The sequence below is a fragment of the Canis lupus genome, chromosome 13 (genome assembly GCF_011100685.1).
Source record: "Canis lupus familiaris isolate Mischka breed German Shepherd chromosome 13, alternate assembly UU_Cfam_GSD_1.0, whole genome shotgun sequence".
Lineage (NCBI taxonomy): Eukaryota > Metazoa > Chordata > Mammalia > Carnivora > Canidae > Canis > Canis lupus.
In genome coordinates this window covers 27,212,790-27,231,601 of record NC_049234.1, presented here as the reverse complement: position 1 = coordinate 27,231,601, position 18,812 = coordinate 27,212,790, and the positions used below count along the sequence as shown (strand labels likewise).

Genomic DNA, 18,812 nt, shown 5'->3' with positions numbered 1-18,812 from the left:
ATAAATACCCATAAAGTATATTCTTTCATTGGTTTCATTTAACTCTTGGGAAAATCAGTGTATCAAGAGTTTACATAATCTGTCCAAAGTCACAGATCTACTAAGTGATGGGATAGGGATTTGAATCCAAGTAATCTCTTTAATGATGTCTGCTATAGTTATAAAGAAAATATAATAAATACATTAGACTTATAGTGGGTAAATGTATTTAAATGCTATTTAAGAGACTGAAGAAAATGAGCAATGTATGCACAAGCCATCTGGAATAACTATGCTTAGAGAATCAGGGAAGGCTCTCCTAAGATTGTGATATTTGTTCATGGTTTTAAAAGAACAGGAGTTTGCCAATACTTGGCTGGGCCAAGGAGAGGTCAGGCATGTCAGGCAAGAGGAGCTACATGGACAAGGGGCAAAGAGATGTGATGATGGCCATCACCTTCAAAGAACAGGGAGAAGGAGAAGCAGAACACTGCAAAACAGTGCAGGGTTGTGCAGCAGCAGAGGGGGAGCAGTGAGCAAGGATGCTTTACAGGCTGGGTAGGGAAGGGCTCAAGCCTATGGTTCTGCATCAGAACCCGCTTTCTGAGCACAGAAATGGCTCAGTTCTGACTTAGAGCAGATACCAAGGCAGTAGCCAGAAGACCAAGGGAGCAGAGCCTGACCAGAGCAGGGAAAAAGAGGAAGGAAGCTGGTGCAGGGGGAATCTAATTTCTTACTTTGACTACACCATGTGAATATGGGGCGGCTGTATTTTTCTGTTTTCAGGGCATAATGAAAGAAATTGTGTACAAAATTTAGAGGTGGACCCAATTGGCTTCCATTGCTAACTCAGCTTGGCTCTGGTCTGTGTCCCTGGGCTAATTGCATTACCTGTCTGAAGGTGGTTTTCTGGAACAGAGATAAAAGTACTTGGCTCTTGAGTATATGCTCAGTGTAAGGTAGCTAAATGGCATTATCTTCAAATATTTCCTATTTATCTGGGATTAAAAATGTATGAAGTGCATGTGTGTTTGTGTGTTTTAATGGCTTGATTAGATTATAGTTTTCATAACATAAAATTCACTCATTACAAGTGTTCAGTTTAATTATCTTAGTAAATTTGTAGAGTTAGGCAATCACCACCACAATCCATTTTGAAACATTTCCATCACTCCAAGAAGTTCTCTTGTGCCTATTTGCATTTAATTCCTGCTTCACTCCTACTTATGAGCATTCATGATCTGATTTTTGTCTGTACAGATTTGCCTTCTAAAGACTTTTTAAAAAGGTTTTATTTATATATATGAGAGACACCACAGAGAGAGGCAGAGACATAGGCAGAGGGAGAAGCAGGTTCCCTGTGGGGAGCCTGACGCAGGATTCAATCCCAGGACCCTGGAATCATGACCTGAGTCAAAGGCAGATGCTCAACCACTGAGCCACCCAGGCACCTCTAAAGACATTGCTCATAGATGAAATATGTAGTCATTTTAGACATTCCATGTAAGTGGTATATATAGTTTTTTTGCATTTAGGTTCTTAAACTTAGCTTAATATTTGAGGTTCATCCATATTATAATGTAAATCATAGTCTGCTGCTTTTAATTGCCAAGTGGTATTCAATTATATGGATAATACTGCATTTTGTAAATGCATTCATGAATTGATGGGCATTTGGATGTGAAGTGTGTTTCTGTACAATATTGTATCCTACTAGATCCAAACCCACCAGAATTTTTATATTAACTGAGATATATTTTTCTTGGATTAAGTATTTTGAAGAAAGCAAATAACCATGCAGCAAAGACCATATCAGAGACACAGAAGGGGGGAATTTGTTGTCTTTTCTGCCTAGCAATGTCTTTATCACTTATGTATCTATCAGCCATCACTACTTATTTTAGCATTCAGGCGCAGAGTAAAGTAGGCATTCCTACCTATAGCTCTCAAATTCCTGAAAAAATTCTTTGAGTTACATGATATCTACAGTGGTCCTCCCACCCCCAAGCTGCAGTTTCAGTTACCCATGGTCAGCCACCTTCCGGAAGCAGATGATCCTCCCTCTGACATATCATCTAAAGGTAAACAGCAGCCTAATGCTATGTGACAATACCCACGTCATTGACCTCACTTCACCTCATCATGGAGGCATTTGATCATCTCACATCATCCCCAGAAGAAGGGTGAGTACAATTTAATAAGATACTTTGAGAGAGAGAGAGATCACATTCCCACAACTTTGATTACAGTATATTGTTATAATTGTTCTATTTTGTTATTAGTCATTGGTGTTAATCTCTTACGTATGCATAATCTCTTATCTATGTATAGAAAGAAAATGTAGTCTGTGGAGGATTGGGCATTGTCTATAGTTTCAGGCATCTATTGGAGATCTTGGAATGTATTCCCTGTGGGTAAGAGGGGACTACCATGCCATTGAATAATTCAATTTCATTCATTTTACTGTAGCTTCTAACCATCACGGTGGTCTTCTTCACTTTAGGAATATTTTTAACAATAAGTCTGGAAACTAGAAACATATTTGTTTGCTGGTGAGGCAAGCTGGAAATGAAATCCACCAGAATTCTTCTATTTTTCGTACTTCACGCTTAATGGTATTTTGACTGTAGTAAGTTAAGTAGCCTGTTTGCCTCCATCAGGTGTGGCCTCCCAGGGTCACTGAAGTCATAGTCTTGGCTCTACTCACCCCCACCTCAGAGCACCCATCCCCCTTGTTCTGAATTTCCTGTTCACTTATGTATCTCATTTGTCAGGACTTTATTCCCGGGGGGCTAATTTCTAGTTTTTGTAAACTTAACCTATAGTGTTATGCTTTGCTGATAGTTTGCTGAACGAGTGGATACATGCTAAATAGACTGTTTAGAATTTTGAGGTTTGTTTTTGCAATTGGCAGGTATTTTGAATGTATTCTAGGTGGATTGAAGTGAAAGAGACCACTTCCTGGCCCCATTTGTAATTTCTACTACTATGGTCAGTTATTGGGAAGAAACATCTTTTGGTTCCCTTCATTTACCCGGGGGAGTTTAGTGGGAACCAACCACTTCTCACCCGCTAGCTTTCTGTGGCTGAAGAATCTAGATCCCTAAATAACCTATCCTTTGTGCCCTGGGGTCCTAAAGCTGGCATCCACTTTTCCCTTCCCATCTAAGACTTGGCATTCACAGCCAGTTCATGTGATTCTTGGCCTCTTAAAGAAGACCTGAAAAATAAGCCATTTAAACAAATGGTGGCAACCACTTTCTTACTTGTCTACATCCTTAGCCCAACCCAGATTCCCATTAGGCCTCTATGTCCTTTTTCACAACGAAGCCAGAGCCATCTTTTCAAAGCTCACATCTCATGCCATATCCTACTTGAAACTCTCCAGCAGCTTTCCTCCTACCCAGAGTACAAACTGCTTCGTTTATCACCCTCCCCGGTTCCTGATATGACTTCTGCCCACTTCTCCAGTCTCGTCTCTGGCCTCTCACCTCTTCTCATGTGAATACTCATGGGCAGGACTACTCAGCATCAGAGGTGGAGGATGTAGGTGGTTTTGACTACGAGTGAGCAAGAAGAGATGGGGATAATAGTGAACAGTATAAACAAACTGTGTCAGTAATGGGCAGTTAATTTACTAAATGTGCCGTATGTCCCCAAAAAAAGCAGAAGATGGGTGACAGGCCTCAGCAAGCTTCTGATACCATGTAACTCTCCGAGCGTGCTGTCACCCTCAGTTGCTGACTACCTCACATTTCTCAAGTCATGATGTGATCCAAACTCTGCAGAGAAACTGTCTGTGCTGGGCTTCCTGAGAGGCCACATTGTGGGTCACAACACAGCTCCTGCAAAAGGGATTGTCTAAGGATAATTTTGATTCTCTGCATTTTTCAGCTTTTGTGCTGACTCTGGATCTCTTTAGTGGGTAGCAATCCCCTCCAATATCAGTGCAGATCCTTAAGCTTTTCCAGGCTTCCTGCATATCCTTACTTCTGACAAGCCCTTCTCTTGCATTCTTATTCTCTGCTCACATTCAAGCTTCGGCCCATGTAGACTCCCTCGAAGCTTTCTCTGATCCTTCTTGGACTGCACTTAATTACCTGCCTTTCTGTGCTAGCAGAGCAGCTTCCAAGCCCAAGAACAGTGGTGCAGTGCTGACTTTATAATTCTCACATTCCTTTTGCATTTATTGCTTGACATTCTTCCATGAAACAGATCTTTCTGTCATCAGTGGGTCCATTTGCCCTGATATACAGTTTTTACCGACAAGGCAGGGTGAGTACTTAATTACTTCTCTTTAGCAATTTGCAAAGGATGATGTTTCTTTAATGACCACCTCAAATAGTGACAAATGAATTTTTATTCCTAGGTTTCTCTGTTTTGAGAATTATTTATGGACTCAACGACTCTGGTAGAACCAGTGTGTTTCAATCCATTATAATCACTGCTTTTTAGTGCTCCAGTCATCACATTCTAGGGCAGCATGAGCTACTTTCATCTGGATCTTGTATCCTTTGGACATACCCAATTACTATTTGAAAGCTTCTTTGCTTTTGAACATGACAGCATGTTCCAAGCTCACCTTGTACCTTCCCTGATCCAGTCCTGAAAGCAGCCAGTTCTCCAAGAAATCCTGATTGTATAGAGTGTAACCTAAGTGACTGGAGTGATTATTGTGATGGCTGACATTGTTGCTAGGCCATTTCAGTGGGCTAAGATAGATCATCTACAGTTAATAAAACCATTCATTCATTTAACATTTTCACTTCAATTTCAATGTTACTTTTATAGTTAATTTTTTATTTTGTAATTGAATCTTAGGTTTTCTTAGACCATCATTAATATAATTCCTCATTTGCTTTATTGTGCAGTGTAAGAAAATAGTTTCAAAATAATGATATGAATTTTATTAATAACATAAAATAGGTTTGGTTGATGTTTCTTTGTAGTTCTTTTTACCCATGGAGCATATCCCACTAAAGTTGTTCAGTCAAAATACTGTGGTCAGAGCATCTTGGGGGGAAAAATAATCGTTTTTCTGTGTGGTTATGTTACTAAATTGATATATGGTTAGATTTATTTGTCTTGGTTTATTTTCAGTCTTAGAAATGCTTTTAAAAATTAGCTTTACTTTTAATAGGTAATGAACTGACATTATTCATGGGGCATAACAGCATAGAAAGGAAGTTTGCTTCTCTTTCCCTTCCACACATTCCCCAGTACATTTCCTATAAGGTGACCACTTTTGTCAATTTCTTGCTTATATTTCCTATATTCTGTTGTTGTTGTTATTTTTGCAGATGTATGCAACATAGAGATTCTTATTTTTCCCTTAGATAAAAGGTAGCATGTTTTTAAAAAAGATTTTATCTATTTATTTAGAGAGAGCACGTATGAGTGGGGAAGGGAAGAGGGAGAGAGAGAGAGAATCTCAAGCATACTCCTCACTGAACTTGGACCATGACCTGGGGCTCCATCCCATGACCCTGAGATCATGACCTGAGCTGAAATCAATAGTCAGATGCTCAACTGACTGAGCTACCTAGATGCCCCAAAAGGGAGTATTTTATGACTCTTCTATACATTCTTATTTTCACTTAGCTGTATACCTTCACAAACTCTCTGTATTACCATGTAGAGATTGTCCTCATTTTTTTGTTTTTTTTTGTGACCACATAGTACAGCTGACCCCTGAGCAACACAGGTTTAGCATGCATGAGTCCACTTATACACAGATTTTTTTCAATAGATACAATACAGTACTGTAAAAGTATTTTTTCTCCTTTATGATTTTTTAAAAGAGATTTTATTTATTTGAAAGAGAGAAAGAGAGTGAGAGAGAGCAGATGCAGGGAGGAGCAGAGAAAGGTGGACAAGCAGGACAAGCAGACTCAGCGCTGAGCACAGAGCTGGATGTGTGGCTCAATCTCAAGACCCTGAGATCATGACCTGAGTGGAAATCAAGAGTTGTGTGTTCAACCAACTGAGCCACCCAGTGGCTCACCCTTATGATTTTCTTAATAAATAATATTTTCTTTTCTCTAGCTTACTTTATTAGATGAATTCAGTATATAATACATACAACATATAAAATATGTGCTAATTGACTATTTATGATATCAGTAAGGCTTCTAGTCAACAGTAAGCTATTAATACTTATGTTTTCAGGGAGGCAAAGTTATATGCAGATTTTTGACTGCATGGGGAAAGGATTGGCACCCCTAACTCCTGCATTGTTCAAGGGTCAACTGTACTCCATTGTGCATATGTACTGTGGCTTATTGAGCCATTCTGTATGGCTGACTATTTGTCTTTGATGTTTTTACTTACAGACAGTGCTACAATTAATGACCATATGCATTCGTCATTTCATTTTTTTTTATTGGAGTTCAATTTGTCAACATATAGCATATCACCCAGTGCTCATCCCATCAAGTGTATTTGTCATTTCATGCTTTATCAGGATAGATTTCTGGAAATAGAATTAATGGGTCAAAGAGTGAATGGATTGTAACATCAGTTGGTACTGCCAAAACCCATGGGGCTTTATCTCTGTGCAGTATTGGTCCTTAAACCGATTCACAGTGCAAGTGAATTTATTTTAATAAGATATTTTGAAAACAGGCATATTGGTACTTTTTAATACTGGGTTGTAAGGAATTTAATCTGCCACTATTCCTTTTCTGAAAAAGAAAATAGAAACAGAATAAACTCAAATACCAAAATATCTCACACTCTGTTGTGATTATTGAAATAAGTAAACACAATTTTAAGGAGTGTTGCTATGCTGTAGTAGGGGCTAGAGATACAGGTGTCTGTTTGCCCTCATGGAGCTTACTGTCCTGTTGGGCAGCTGCAGTAGACATTACACCCAGTGGCGCAGTCAGTGGTATAATTGTGGTGGCAATAAAGCTTGCGAGACAAAATGAAGGCATAGACAGAGGTGACAGGAAGGCATGTCCTCACCATGGGCTTGGGGTCAGACTTTTCTGTGACATTTGTGGGAGACCTGAAAGATGACTGATGATAAGATGGAGAAGCCCTGAGGAGCAGAGGGAAAGTGTAAGAGAGCCATTCAGAAAGAGGAAACAAAGGTTGTGGATTCTGAGGTCAGAAGAGCGGTTGTTGCAGGTAATGAAAAGAAGGTCAGTGTGGCTGAGCGCAGAGAGGCAGGGTGAGAGGCATGCATCGCCGCCAAAGGAAGACACAGGGGTTAGTTCTTGAAGCAGCACTTCATTTTCTGAATCTTTTGCTTTTCTGCACAGTGTCTGGCATACAACTGGATAGAATTAAAAAGAACTAAGTCATTTTTGAGTTAACTGGGGTAGGTCATGTGAGCATCAATTTCTTGGGTTAGGATTTTGGACTTGTAATGTCTTAAATTGGTCTGGGATCATTAGGGGGCACTGCTGTCCAAGAGCTGTTGTCTTCAACACCATCCCAAGACAGCATACAAACAAATCTGCAGGCAAACAGTCTTCCATTTGAAGAGTGTTAGAGCTGAAAGACCTTTGGATCACTTGCTGTGATATCCTGTAACACTAGTGTTTTCTGTGGAGCACTGGGATGTTCTGGTGCATCCTCCAAAGCCACGATCTTCCAGGAAATTGTCCTGTTTTGTCCTCACGACAGCTCTAGGAGGTGAAGACTAAGTGGGTGAACTTTGTCTTTCTGTATCCTTAGCAAGATGGACTCTCCTCGTTATTGACAGTAATGGGTAGAATTATCACTATTCTCTTTTCCCCCAGGAGTGAACAAGTAAATTTTTCAGGAAGAGAGCCAAAATAAACAAAAATACCTTTAGGTTAGGGTGTGAAGGTCTGGTTAACAATCTAGGGAGGATTATCTCTATGGGAGATTTGTACTTTGATGGCTTACTATCACCACCATCACCGTCATTGCCACTAAATGACGAAGACAAACAGCATGACCTAGCACTTCCACCATATACTGACACCATGCTAAGCATTTTACATGGATTAAGTCATTTAATTCACAGAAGATAAGAACTGTTGTGTTCCCATGCAGAGATAGTGCAACAGCAAGTGTTGCTACGGCAAGGCAAAATTGTGTCCAGCACAGTGCTAAGCACTTCCCCAGTGATAACTTATTTAACACGTAGAATGATAGTATGAGTGGGGGACTCCTGCTGTCTCTGCCCTGCAGGTGAGAGAATTGGCTCTCATGGTCAATAAGCTGCAGAGCTGGCATTTGGATCTCAACCATCATAACCATTCACTCAGCCTTCACAGCACCAGTGTCACAGACATTGTGGGGCAGAAGGCTAAGCTTGCCTCTTTGTTCCAAGGTATGAATGTCATAGTCCGATCACCTCCTTGCTCTGAGCCCAGTCAGTCTCCTTCTGTAGGGCTTCTGTGCTCCCCATCTAGCTGGTTGGTTCTGAGGATTAGCGGAGGTAAAATGGAAATCTGTGGCATTTGGTTGAGTGTTTAAGGGATCCTTGCTCTGGAACTTACTATCTGTGGCGTCATCCAACATGTGAACTCTCTGGACCCTACTTGCTCATTTCTCTGACCCCTCAGAGATGTATGTCAGCATACTGTTAACACCTAATAACAACTTCTTGCTCTTCATGCAGTCTGACTGACTTTTCATGCCTATTTTATGAAATAGGTACTACTATGATATCCACTTGGCAGATGAGACTACCAAAAATGGACAAATTTAAGGAACTTGCCAACGCTCTTATTATGTACAGGAGCCAGGACTTGAATGCAAGCAGGCATTCCTTTACCTGCCCTGCCATCCCCAATGTCTTTGAAACCAGGCAACTCCAGGTTTGAATCCAAGCTCTGCCACATTCCGGATTCCTGTCAGAATAAGTCATGTAACCTCTCTGAGCCTTAGTTTGCACATTTGTCAAGTCGTGGTCACGGGGAGGACTGACAGAGATGGTCTATGCAAATGCCAGAGCTCAGAGTCCAGTACTGTGTTACCAGTACATAATCAGCTGGTAACAAATGTTAATTCCCTTCCAGTGGGAATGTTGGTGAGATAAATTGCTCTCTGAGGGCTGATGCAAGGAGAAGTGCCTACCTCAGTCCACCAAATGAGACTTCAAGGAATTAGGTTGGGCAGCTTCAATTGATCATCTTGTAATTTCCACAACTGGATGCAGATAAGCCACACACATCATGGACTAATTACATTTGTCACTCCACTGAGCCTGAGGAATACATTGTGGTATCTTTGCTATTAAAATGGGGTTCATTTAATTAAACCCAAGGAGCTCTGCAAACAGCCTATGGTATTTTAATTCCAGCAGACTGTATTTAATCAGAACAACTGCCTATGCACCTACTGATTGTGTTTCTTTTGGATCAAATTCTAAGCTTAATGTGCCATAGGATTGCACTATTGACTGAAGTTGATGCGAGACTAGTCAGGGAGATTACAGTAGTTGGCCGGGAGCTGAGTGGTTACTGTTTTCACGGCTAGTTATCTCAGCATTTATTCTTGTTATTAAAAAAAAAAAGGCCTTAATAGGTAGGAGAAGATTATTTTGTCTTTCCCCCATTGACTTGGCATGCATGCATTTCTTTATTCATTTGACCTTCACGTATTGGGGCTTATGGGTAGCCAGGCACCACACTAGGTACTATGGGATAGCGTGATAATAATGCTTAAGAGCTGGTTCTTGAGGTTTGAGGGGGAAAAAGATCCCACAATATTGGAACTTAGAATAATGCAAAGAGTCACAGTGTTACCAGAAACCTGAAATTACTCTTCCATTTTCCAGCTATGTGCCTTTGGGCAGGTCACAACTTTATTGAGCTCCAGATGCCTCGATTGTAGGATTGGGGTGACAGTGCCCACTTCCTTGTGTTGTGGTAACGATCTGAGGAGAGAGAGAGTACATAAAATGCAAATGTTAATATTGCAATTTATATGCCTGTGGCTATAGTATCAGTATTAACTAGATGATGCTGGACAAGTTAATCAACCCTAGAGGAAGATACCGCATCTGTTTACTTTTACCATGTGCCGAGTGCTGTCCTAAACATTGCATAAGTTATCTGACTTAGTTTCCATAGTAACAATATGAAATAATTTTGGTTTTAAGCCTATTTTTCAGATGCAAAAACTGAGGCAAGAGGCAGAGTGACTTTCCTAATGTAACACTGTTAGTGGCGAAACTGAGATTTGAACCCTGGTCCCTGGCTCCTGAGGGCTCAGCACTCACCACTCTGCTGTCCTCTTCCTGCTGTGCAGTGAGCGTGCAGTGCGTAGGGCCCCTTATGTTGGTCTGGTGTTTCAGATAAAACCCTTGTATCGTCTGACTCTTTAGGAAAGCCATGGCAGGTGTTACGATCTCCACCTGACAGGTATGGAAACTGGTTTTCAGGAAGTTAACTGATCTGCTCAAAGTCACAAAGATAATGTACCACAGAGTATGGCATTCATTTTATTTTTTATTTTAGCAAATCAAAATACTTTGTACATTATTTGATATATGGCAGTTTCACCTAACTTTAGTTGTGGTAGTCTTACTGTGTCATAAAGTAATTAAACCCTTTCTGACTCATATAATAATATTTTACTTTCTGAATACACCTTAAATTTTAAACTACTTCTCTGTTGTTGGACTTTTTCATCTTATTTGGGAAAAAGGTATTACTCTTGCTCCCACTAACATCCTTTTACATAAACCTAGATCTTTGTCTGGATTAATGATTGCTTCCTTAGCAATTAGTCCAGGATTAATTCTTAGGAGTGGAGTAACTGAGTCAAGTTGTGAACTTTTCACCTATTACTGTTCTCCAAGACCCAGTAACTACTTAATGCATACTTGTTGAATGAACGAGAAAGGTATTTACCCCAGCAGTGTGTGTAACCCTTCCATATCAGTCTGGGTTTGGTCAAGAAAATTAAACTACTTACTACAAATTTCCTAGGGAAGAGAGCTTCGAGGAATTAGGCTTACAGGAGTGTGGGAAGGGTGTACCGGAAGTTGGGAAGATCTATTGCTAATGACTTCAGCCCAGGGAGGGTAGAGAGGTCAAAGCTCATGGAGATGTTGGAGAGTCTACTACCACCTGTCACCATGATTGCAGAGTGGGAGCTTATGGGCAGGTCCAAAAAGTCACTGCCTCTGGCCCCTAGGGTTCCCTGGCTTCTGCTTCACTTCTGGCTTCTGCATATTTCCATGAGTTCTTCCCTTTGGGAGACTCTAACTCTGAACCGCCTAGGAAGGAGATTTTAGGAAATGCAGGTCATGCCTTAGAAGGGAGTGGTGGTGGTGCTGACTGCTGACAGTCCATGATGCCTCCTTTTTATAGACTCAGCAGAACTTGATGGAACCTTTTGTTGTTCTTGGCAAATAGGAAAGAGAAGAAGTGATGTTATATTTTAATTTGCATTTTAAGAAATGAGCATGACTCATTGTTTTCAAATAATTATTAGTCACTTATTTATTCAACAATGTTTCTGAATACAAGTTTTTTGGGAAAACTTGATGAATAAGGTGGGCAGTTTCTGCTCTCATGAAACTTACATTCCAGGGCAGAGAAATGAGAAAAAGGAACAACTAAAGGAACGAGGTAATTTTAGAGAGTAATAGACAATAAAAGGAAAAAGTGTGGAGGGGTTTGAAACGGGCAGAAGAGATTGCTGAATATCCTTTCTGTGAATCTGGGGTCTCTGGAGATTATTTGATACTACAGAGGTGGGGATGGAGTCTTTATCTACAACCAGGCCATTTTACAACTGTATAGACATAGAGGTTGTAGAAAACTGTTAGTAATGCAATTAATTCCTGTCCATAAAAATGCACACTGTGTCTGGTGGAATGCATTTGATTATCACCCTGTCAGTTTTATTTTTTTCTGGTTTAACATCAGCTTATAAGTTGATCTGAGCATTCCGTAGCTGAATATCAGTGTGTGGCACTTGGACTTCTCTGTTGAACTGGTTGTAACATTTCACTGGTTACCTCATGAGTTTTTGAGTTAAATAAAATCTCTGATACATGTTCATTTTATATGTATATGAGAATCATGATTATATGTTCTATTAAAATGTATAACAGTTTGGAACAATAAATGAACAAGATAATTTATTTAAAAAAAGATTTTATTTATGTATTTGAGAGAAGACAGAGATAGCAAGAGAGATAGTGAGAGAGAGCATAAGCAGGGAAGAGAGGGAGAAGCAGACTCCCCATTGAACAGGGAGCCGGTTGTGGGGCTTAATCCCAGGACCCTGGGATCATGACCTGAGCCCAAGGCAGACACTTAACCAACTGAGCCACCCAGGGGCCCTGAACAAGATAATATCTGATGGTAATAAATATCAAGAAAATGAGACAGGCATTGTTCCAGATGGTGACTGTGGCGAACATGGGAAGAGGCTGATTTGGCTTGGGTAATCAGGAAAGGCTTGCTAAGGAGGTGGCATTTGAGCTGGGACTTGAGTATCCATTCAAGGAGATGTCAGGCAGGAGGGCAGAGTGTTCCAGGCAAAGGGAACAGTTTGTGTAAATGGCCTGAGACAGGGACAGGCTGTCATATTCGAGAAACCAATTTCAGTGAGTAAGGAGGTGAATGGCAGAAGGTGTGATCAAAGATGGTAGTGAGGGCCAGATTACATTGGGCCTTGTGGGCCATGATGAGGATTTAGAATTTTATTATAAGAGCCATGAGAAACTATTGTGTTTCTGCGTGGTGGTTGTATAAAATTAAGTGTCATCATTCAATTTTTATCAGAGAATAGATTTGTATATCTTCTTCTGTGAGTGTTCTGTACCTCCTCAAACTATTATTAAACTTGACATTTTAATTAGCTTATCAAGCCGTATTGTGAGTAAAAATACCTTATTTTGATTAATAATTGTAAACCAGTATCATCATGAAAGTAATACACAACCATTGGAGAAACATTTGCAAAATTAAAAATGCACCAGGAAGAAATAAAAATATTTAGCTTTTGGAAACGTGTGTGTGTGTGTGTGTGTGTGTGTGTGTGATGTAATATTTTAAATTTCTAGAGTATCTCAGTGTCTTGGCCACCTTGAACAGGCAGAGAAAACTTACAAGACATCTTCTAAGATCTACTACATTTAGTGATTTACAAAGTTTTTCTGTGGCATCTACTCATTGGGCAATAGCAGCTAATAGGTACTCCCTGGAAGCAGCAGGTGCCAGAGACACCTGAGGCTTTTGCCCCAAACCCAGTTCATTTCAGGTCACACATCTGCTCTTCCTTCCTCTGAGAGACACCCACTGGGAAGGCTCTTCCGGCCTGGCAGTCCCAGGGGCAGGTGGTAATCTCTAGCTTGCCCTCCCCCACACACCCCTGCCACCCCATCAAGGAATGCATCTGGGAAAAAAATAACTAGTGGAAAGTAAGCTTGAACAAAGAAAGCAAGAGGAAATTCAGTGGAGATGCCCAGAGGCCTGTATGATAGGAAGCAGGAAATAGGCATTCTTTTCCTGCTTTTTCTGTGAAATAAAGGTCTATTATTTACTTAAGGATTGCTATGTAAGTCCAAGATTGACATGAGGTCAGAGAAAGTCCTCTTTTTGGGTGGACACCACTCTCATGTTATAATGGATGAGAATGACCAATGGAAAATGGACTGACACTCTCACAGTGAGGTCTCTTGGGTCTACATTTCTATTAATGAATATGACATGGGAAACAGTTCCAGAGGATATCTCTCTGGATGATCTTTCTTTGTTAGAAGGAAGACTTTTTAGGTCAAGGGAAGACTTTAACGTTGAGGCAACTTGGGAATCATTGAAGTGTAATTGACAATGACCAGACCTTGTGGTTGAGACTAGAACACAATTATGAAGAGCTGTGACTTAACTACTATTCTAACATGGGGTTAAGACCCAGGAGTCAGGCAGACCTGAGTTAAAACCAGCTTTGCCATTTAGTGGTTGCATGATCTTGGGCAAGTTAATTAACTTATCTTTTGTGCTTAGCACAATAATAGAAGGGCACAGTCTGCATGTACCCCAGGGAAAAGGAATGAAATCCTCAGAAATAAGCAAGGTTCATGTAATCCCATCTAGGAGGGAGGAATCCAAAAGAGAGTAGGCAGGGACATTCCACAGGCTCCCGGGAGATGGGTTTTATTGTGGTGGGGGCAAAATGAGTTCTTTAGTTGGGACAAAATATTCAGAACTACAGATATCATTCATTGTTATGATTAACTCTGTATCAAGCTACTTTGTTTTGATTAATTCAGTATTCTAGGGTTTTCATACAGCTAAAAGTGAGTGGAGATTTGACTCAGGTAATCTGGCCGCTGGATCACCTTGCACAGGCTAAATAATTTGAAGAGTCTCAGTTTTCCTGTCTATAACTTGGAAATTATGTGTATTTTCCAAAGTTGCTGTGAGGATTAGATGGAACACAGTAGATGTTTCTTAAATTCAGCTGCTTTTCCTTATCAATGGATTGATTCATTCAATTAACAAATCTGTCTAATAGACACAGTACCATGTGCTTAGGGATACAGCAATGAACACGAGAGATACAGTCCCTGCTTTGGTTCTTTCATAAAACATATTCTACAGGAAGTTGAACTTTAAAAAGTTATTCAAATAAATATATTAACAGACAATTTTGTAAGAGCTATGAAAGGGAGAGGAACAGGTACATTGACAGATTCCATTTAGGTTGGTGCAGAGGTGGTCAGGTAAACCATTCTCTGAAAAATAGTAATGCTTTAAGCTGATGCTTGAATGGTAATGGAAATTAATTAGATAAAAAGTTTGGTGGGTGGTGGAGAGAGCATTTCAGGAATAGAAGACAGCATGTTCACAGATCCCAAAGTGGCAAAAGACTTACTGGCCAGAGTAGAAGTGAGCCAGGGAACAGCTGTCCCTATAGAATTAGAGGTTTAAATTCCATTATTCTCTCAATCTTGTGTGCCATAACATTCTCTTCCAAGGTGTTCAAGGCGTAGAATCACAAAGTATCCCACCAAAGATGTCTTTCTCTTCACTCATGCTTACTCCCTGAAAAATAGTGAATTGGCTTCTTGGGACTTGGAACTTGAGTTGCTAAGCTAGAGTGATTTTATGTTCTAGTTTGTCCAGGACAGTCAGTCCTGGTATCTGCACATTATCCCCAAGTAATAATTCACAGCATGTCCTTTCGTTCTAAAGTCTGTCCTGTTTTTGGTGATTAGTTATGTGGTCATCCGACCCTTAACACGTGGGATTTGGCCCCAGACTGGGAGAACTCATTCATTGTGTTTCTGGTTGTCAGCATGAATGGGGTGATGTTCCTTTTTGTGATCATTGTATTTAAAGCTTTGAGAATGATATCTGGTTGGGAACGGCCATTAAGTAAAGAGTGGCGAATATTATTGTTATGGTGGTTGTCATAATCTTCTGTAGGGATGATGATTTCTGCTGACAGAAGGGTCCCACAATATGGGAGATCCGCCAATTGACCAGAATGTTTAACTTTTCTGTAGGAGGAGAGGGAATAATATTTGGATGTCTACTCTAAGCCAGCCTCAGTGCTGGATACTCCTTAATACAGTTCTATCCAAAAATGTTTTTAGATCTGTGTTTCTTTTGTTTGTATGTTTATTTCTTTTTTTTGTGTGAGAAGTAGAGACTTTATTAGGTACAGAGTGTGACTGCTGGGCAGAGTCACGGAATGTCTACTGGACTTCCTCCCAAGCTGCAGTACAGTACTCCAGGGGAAGGAGGAGCAGAAGAACATTTGTTTTCTCTGCCCTCTCCCTTCAGGGCTGCATGCGGATGGCTCTATCCAGCTGGATGACCTCTCAATTGATGGCTTATACCAGATGAGCATACTCAGCAGGGTCACCCAGTCGTCTGGGGAAGGACACCTGGTTGGCCAGAAAGTTGCATACTTTTCTGGAAGGCTGGTCAGCAGTAGGGTGCCAAATAGGTCTGGAGCAGTGGCCATCACTTGGATGACCATGGGAGCTAGATGCTGAGTAATGGGCTGTGTCATGCCCACTGTGACACACTTGGAAGCAGAGTATGCAGCTTGTCCAGTGTGGCCCTCCAAGGCAGCCAGTGCTGGCAGTATTATTATTATTATTATTATTATTATTATTATTACTAATTTATTTATTCATGAGAGAAAGAGAGGCAGAGACACAGGCAGAGGGAGAAGCAGGCTCCATGCAAGGAGCCTGATGTGGGACTTGATCCCGGGTCTCCAGGATCATGCCCTGGGCTGAAGGTGGCGCTAAACCGCTGAGCCACCCAGGCTGCCCCAGTGCTGGCAGTATTAATGATGACCCAGCATTGGCCTCCCTGGTCTGGTTGATTCTGGCGCATCTCACCAACCACCAGGTGGAACATATTAAATGTGTCTATGAGATTACATTGAGAACTTGCTGAAAGTCTGACAAGGTAGGGGCCTGATTTTTCTTGAAGTTGTATGTCTAGATGGCCACTACACTGTCTGTCCAGTTGACTGCCAAATCCACCTGGCCAAACTTTTCTTTTATTAGAGTCAGGGCTGCTTGCACATTCTTCTCTGAGGTCATGTCTCCTGGGGCAAAGGGACAGCTCTTCCCTAACTTCTTGGCTTGGGCCTCCCCATCAGAGTTACGCAGGTCCAGAAGCACAGCAATGGCCCCTCACCCCACCAGTCGCTCTGCCATGACCAGACCTAGACTAGAGACTCCTCTGGTTATTAAAGTAACTAGGCCCTTCATGTCTCTGACATGCCACAGCCATCTTTGTGTCTCTAGACATGGTTTTTTTTTTTTTTTTTTCCCTCCTCTTGCTTATAATTCTGGCTCCAACCCTTATTGACTGGGTGTCTTAAGGAAGGTCTTGACCTAGGTGGACCTCAATTTTCTCTTTTGGAGGAGGTTTTTAAAAATGGGAGTTCAAATTCAATTGAGGTGATCAGAGAGTAAGCTCAGAATGGAACTATAAGGAAAGCTGTAATTGTATTGTTTCTTTTGTTGGCTGAAGAAAAGAGTGCTTAGAGAATAGGCTTTGAGATCATGCCACTGAGCCACCATTGCCACCTCCAGTGTGCTGCTTTGTCACCATGTGGAACGCACCCAACACCAGCTCTGTCTGTGAATCATAGCCAGGGGTAGGGGCTTGGCCGCAGAGCCTGATAGCACCACTGGACTCTGGTTTAGTATTGGGGATTCAGAAGCTGGGCAAGAGTGAGAAGTGGTTTTTCTGCTGGCTGCCCTGCTTTTGCTTTGTCTTCTCTTTCTAGCACATGACAGGATCTGGCAAAGGTAGTGGTCAGGGGAGCAGGAGGGGGGAAGTAACCTTTTCTCTCATTGGGGGAGAGTTGTTCCATTGAAACGTGAAGTTCAACTTCACACGACTGGGCCCTTAGCTGGCTGGCAAAGGGCAGCATGTTAGCAAACAAAAGTGTTCTTATGTTTTTGTCAATGAAAACTCAGTAAACCGCAGGAAGAGATGATAGAGCCTTTCCCACTTCATCCACATGAATGATAATGAACTCCATTGTAGAGCCAGCCTTGGGGCATTATCCGATGCTGCTATTTCTGCTGGCGAGAATTTGCACATTGCCCACATGACTTGGGGTTGTGTAGTCTCTTTCCCACTGGGTGACTCTGACAGCTTTGCGTTCTGCAGATTCTGATCTCTGGCCTGGATATCTAGCCGCTCAAAGTGAGCATGGCCATGGGGTTCCCAAACCTTCTGACATGGGCAGGAGTTCCAGGGGGGCATTTAGATTACAATGGGCTTTTCTTATGGTTTTAAAATATACGGTGGCTTTTTGGCAAATGAAATTCACACACACACACACACACACACACACACACACATGCACGCATACCCCCATTCCTCAGTGATCAGAATTTATAGTAAAACAGAATTTGTAAAAATAATTCTGTAGGAAAGTCGTGGTATTTAAGTACATACCATGCTACAGACCCCATGCTAGATGCTTCCTAAACACTGTCTTGTTATCTCCTTACCAGATCTTCCAACGATCTCCGTGGGGACTTTATTTTAAAGTCGATGAGGCATTTTGCAGTAGTCTCAGACATAAGCCCTAGGATTTGGGGTTAGGTTCACAGAGGTTAAATTTTTTACCTAATGGGGGTTCCCGGGTGGCTCAGCGGTTTAGCACCGGCCTTCGGCCCAGGGCATGATCCTGGAGTCCTGGGATCGAGTCCCACATCGGGTTCCTTGCATGGAGCCTGCTTCTCCCTCTGCCCCTCTCTCTCTATCTCTCATGAATAAATAAATACAAAATCTTAAAAAAAATTTTTTTTTTGGCCTAAGATGATCACAAATAGAAAGGGTGGGTCAGGAAACTGGCACCAATTGAATTAATCCGTTACATGCCAGGTTCAGTGCTAGGAATGTTGTAGACATTTCTTTACTGACTTCTCACAGTTACTTGATTGTTATCCTTGTAGATGAAAAAAAAATCAGAGTTCCATGAGACATTGTCTCAAGTCACAGCCAGGAGGGAAACATGGGTTTGTTTGTTTGTTTGTTTGTTTTGTCTTTGCATATCACACTGCCAAGTGATTGATTCCCCTTTGAGGAGCTAGAGGCCATTCACAAGTAAACAGGGTTATCTCAATGGTGTGATCAGAGGGGAGGCTGGCCACGGCTGACTTAGCACAAGCTCTCTTACCTCTGTCAAAAACTGTGTTCAATCATTTCTTTGCTCCCTTAGCAAACTTTAAAGACCTACTGCGCAAAGCATCACGGGGGTTGGGGAGGGGGCACTGGTGTTCAAAACAATGATTCTAAAGCTTGTGTAACAAAAGATGTTGGGTGGTGTATATTCAGTATACCGAGGCAGTAAGCAAAGTAGCGCAGTTTTGAGAGCATTTAAGAAATAAGAAATTATTG

The 18,812-nt window shown here is 41.3% G+C and overlaps 1 long non-coding RNA gene and 1 pseudogene across 1 annotated transcript; both read right to left on the bottom strand.

The window, feature by feature from the left end:
- Positions 1-9,731: 9,731 nt before the first annotated feature.
- On the bottom strand, positions 9,732-14,970 carry LOC111098450. Its single transcript, XR_005368312.1, has 2 exons — positions 14,800-14,970; positions 9,732-9,838 (listed from the first exon to the last, which is right to left on the bottom strand). It is a non-coding gene; the product is annotated as an uncharacterized LOC111098450 (long non-coding RNA).
- A 739-nt stretch (positions 14,971-15,709) lies between these two features.
- On the bottom strand, positions 15,710-16,660 carry LOC100688393 (annotated as a pseudogene).
- Positions 16,661-18,812: the final 2,152 nt, after the last annotated feature.